The 3,975-nt window shown below is 50.7% G+C and overlaps 1 pseudogene; it reads right to left on the bottom strand.

Moving 5' to 3' along the window:
- Positions 1-1,940: 1,940 nt before the first annotated feature.
- On the bottom strand, positions 1,941-3,613 carry LOC136545421 (DIMBOA UDP-glucosyltransferase BX8-like; annotated as a pseudogene).
- Between the last annotated feature and the right edge of the window lie 362 nt (positions 3,614-3,975).

Raw genomic sequence — 3,975 nt, 5'->3', positions numbered from 1 at the left:
CAAAAAAAAAAGCCGCACCCTAAAAAAAGAGCAAGAAAAAAAAGAAAGTGAAAAAAAACAATTTAGAAGTGCCTGCATCCTTTGAGTCTTTGTGCCAAGCTCTACTGTTGCTTTCTTGAACTAGGTCCGAAACAAGTTTAGGCCGACAATATAGACTAGCTTTGGACTACTTTTTAATCTTGCAATTTCTGAATTAAATTATTGATATTCCTTGCTACCATATTTTAAGCCTCCCAAGCTCCACATATATACTTCAGATCAGTACAGATAAAGGCCCTTGCAATCTCAGTACCACTGCCTCACAGGTATCACGAACCAGCCGCCGGTTGTACCGTCCACTGCTTGCGTTGGTAAGAAATTTGTAAGAGCTTCGTAAGACGCTTCCACTTTGGAAGAGCTTTTTAAGACAACACATTCCATTATTCTTTTTAATTTTTATAGAGGTAGTTATGTTTTTCAGCTGCCCGTGAAATCCAGTAGAAGGACCTAGCCAACGGATTACCCTGAAAACACATTTCCATGGCCATGGGTGGTTGGCAACACTAACTTTCCAATTTATTTCTAAAGATAAAGACTCTTGCATATAGAGACGGTTTAGAATTTGGCTTCTATAAAATCAATTTCAACCGTCTCTAAAATTTCTTTTTTTATAATGACTTTATGTCCAAAGTCTTGTGCTCATTTTATTTTTGACCTCATAAAATTCCATCAGGGGACAACTCCTGTTTCTTATAAAAAGAAAAAAAAAGGCCTTGTGCTCACAGCTCTCGCAAAGCACGCTTCGTTCAAGGTTCTTTTTCCTAAGAGCATCTCCAATAGTTAACAAAAAAGCAATTGGTAAATCAATGAGTTTTCGAAGTGCCTAAAAAATTGAGAGCATATTTGTTGGGTTCCTCTAACAGTTTTCAAAATCTCGATTCTAAAATATAGAAGACAATTTTACATTAGAAATCACGGACTATTTCTAAATTATCTTAGTCACTTTTATATTTTCTTTCTCTATTATATATTTGTATCAGGAACCTGTCATACTCTTTATTTCTCCCCACGTCCTTCCACGTTCAGATAGGCTGATGTTTACGAGCGTGTATTCGAGTTTCCTAAGTGCGGAAACATTGGGAGTTGATATAAATCAAGAGTTTTTCGAGTGTCTAAAAAAAGATGGGAGCATATTAGTTGGGTTCCTCCAACAATTTTCAATATCTCGATTCTAGAATATCGAAGACAATTTTATACTATGAATTGTAGACTAATTCTAAATTACCTAACGACTTTTGTAAGTTTTGGAGATTAGTTTTTTTTCAATCTTGCTAAAAAATTAAGATTGGGAGTCAGTTTTGGGCACTCTTAGAGATGGTCTAAGGGCCCATTTGACGTGGCCTCAAAGGGCTCCGTCTCCGCCATCTACAGCGACCAGAAAATGAATTGCCGAATGAAGGACCCGGTGGATCTGGTTTTTTGGCTCCTTGCTACGGTACAACTACAATGGTGCTACCGTTGTTCTACTACAGTAGAAGAAGCCGGAGCACCTCGGAACCACGCCAAACGAGCTCTAAGTTTGCCCTTTCTGTTCTTCCTCAGAGACGTGGAATTTACGAGTTGTTCGGCTGATGATTTTTGTAGCTAATAAGCTGGCTGATGTCGTTTTGTTGTGAGAGAAAAACACTGTACTGTGACTGATAAGCTGGGCTGATAAGTTGAAAGCGAAATGGATCTAATACCTAAGCAATGAAAGGCTTAGCCAATTGAGCCACCTGCTTTCTTGTCACCCTCCGCCACAGTCCAGCCAGTTAGTCATCCAGTTGCAACATACAAACTGTTTCGGCTGATTTACTGTGAGAGAAAAAATATTGTTCTAGATGAAAAAACAAGCTGAAAAAGACGAATTATAAGAGAAAGCGAACAGGACCCTCTACGCAAACTGAGTATATCGTGGAGTGGTCGGGGACACACGAACACAGCGACAGACAGAACAAAGTAACATGGTCACCTGTGGGTATCCAAGAGATCGAGTCTGCTCTCTGCTGTGAGCGCCAAGTTGCGGATCATGAGCTCCACGGCTGTTCTTGTACCAAACGCCTACAGTGTCAGTATGTGGTGTACCAGCTTGTCGACGTTCGTGCAGGACGACCCATCCTTGGCCATGCACTCCGCCGCGCTGCTCCTGAGCTCCCGCGCCCTCCGCCGCAGCCCGGCGCCGGGCTCTCCTGGCCCCATCAACGCGGCCACGGCCGCCTCCACCTTGCCCCTCACGAGCTCGCCGTCGAGCGTGAGGCCCGTCCGCCACACGTGCTCCACGTACCTCGCGTTCCCCGTCTGGTCGCCGAAGAACGGGCGGGCAATGATCGGCACGCCCGCGCACACGCTCTCCAGCGTGGAGTTCCAGCCGCAGTGCGTCCAGAACGCGCCCACGGCAGGGTGCGCCAGGACCTCCTCCTGCGGCGCCCAGCTCACCACCATGCCCCGCCCGCGCGTCTCCGCGTCGAAGCCGTCCGGCAGCGGCGGCTGCTGCGTTGGCGGCGCGCCGCGGACGAGGCCTGGCCGGAGCACCCAGAGGAAGGGGCGGCCGCTGTTGGCGATGCCCCAGGCCGTCTCCACGAGGTCCGCGGCGGACATGCTGGCGAGGCTGCCGAAGCTGACGTAAAGCACGGACGCAGGGCCCTGCGCGTCCAGCCAGTCCAGGCACCCTCGGTCCTGCTGCAGCAGGCTGCTCGAGGCCGCTGGAGAGAGCTTGTAGAGCGGGCCGATGTCGAACACGGGGACGCCGAGGTCTCGCCGGAGCGACGCCAGCTCGCCGGACTCGAGCGCGTCCATGGTGTTGAGGATGAGTCCCGAGGAGGTCGTCACGGCCGTCACTATGCGGGAAATCACCTCGCTTATTACGCCGTGGTAGGCGATGGTGGTGGACGGCAGGTCCCGGAGACGGTATGGCAGGCAGCTCCTTCACCGGTGCCTCCAGCTGCGACTCTGCCACCACCGATCGAAAACACAGGAACACACATGACGTATGTTGCGCTTGCACTGCCATGGATGAGTGCGTGTGCTTACGTACCTTGCGCTGTCTGGTACCCCTTGTCGCGGAGCATGGGGAGCGCCGCGAACGTGCGGAGGTTCGCAGCGCTGCCGGTGCGCAGCACCAGCGTGGGCACGCCGAGCCCCCGCGCCACGTCCAGCAGCGTCAGCAGGTGGGCGTCAGCGACCAGGCACGCGACGTCCTCCCGCGCTGCCTGCTGCTCCGTCAGCAGGGCGGCCAAGAGCTCCCGGAACGGAGCCTCGCAGGCCCGGTTCAGGGCGAGGAAGTGCTCGAGGGTCGCCTGCACCGAGGTGCCCTCCGGCAAGCAGTCGGGGGCGGGCACGGGGACGAAGTCGTAGGCAGGGTGGCGGGACTTGTGGGGGGCGTTGAAGTGGGTGTGGAAGACGGTGACGGAGAAACCGCGCGAGTGGAGGAGGCCGGCGAGCTGGAACATGGGGTTGATGTGGCCCTGGTACGGGAGCGGGAAGAACAGCACGCGGCGGCGCCGGTCGCCGGTGGCTGTGGGTCCTCCTATGGAAGCCATTGACAGTTTCGTGGAGTCTTTCTTTGCTGTGTGGTTGTAACAGGACCTTATATCATATTTTAATTGCCTTTCGTAGTCGTGCTGGGGTTGGTGCCGGTAAGAAAATTGGCTAAAGCTAATCGTTTCAATCCTATTTTATTAAATACGGTACACTTTTTTTTGCGAGGAATATTAAACACGGTACACGTAGTGTAAAGTAACACGACATTGACAATAGAGCTACTAGCTCAACAACATGTGCTCTATATGTATTAGAAGTCTTTGAATCAAGTAGGTGTGGAAGTTGCTGGTGCATTTTACTTACTCTTTGAATCAAGGCCCCACGCCGCTTGCATCAAACACTCTCCTCTGCGTATTAATCAAAGCATTTGAATCAAGGGAGCGGCTGCAACCAGGGTATTTGACGAGATTTTGTTTA

Source organism: Miscanthus floridulus, chromosome 3 (genome assembly GCF_019320115.1).
Source record: "Miscanthus floridulus cultivar M001 chromosome 3, ASM1932011v1, whole genome shotgun sequence".
NCBI classification, from domain to species: domain Eukaryota; kingdom Viridiplantae; phylum Streptophyta; class Magnoliopsida; order Poales; family Poaceae; genus Miscanthus; species Miscanthus floridulus.
The sequence above is the reverse complement of the archived record's forward strand: the minus strand, read 5'-3'. Positions and strand labels throughout refer to the sequence as shown.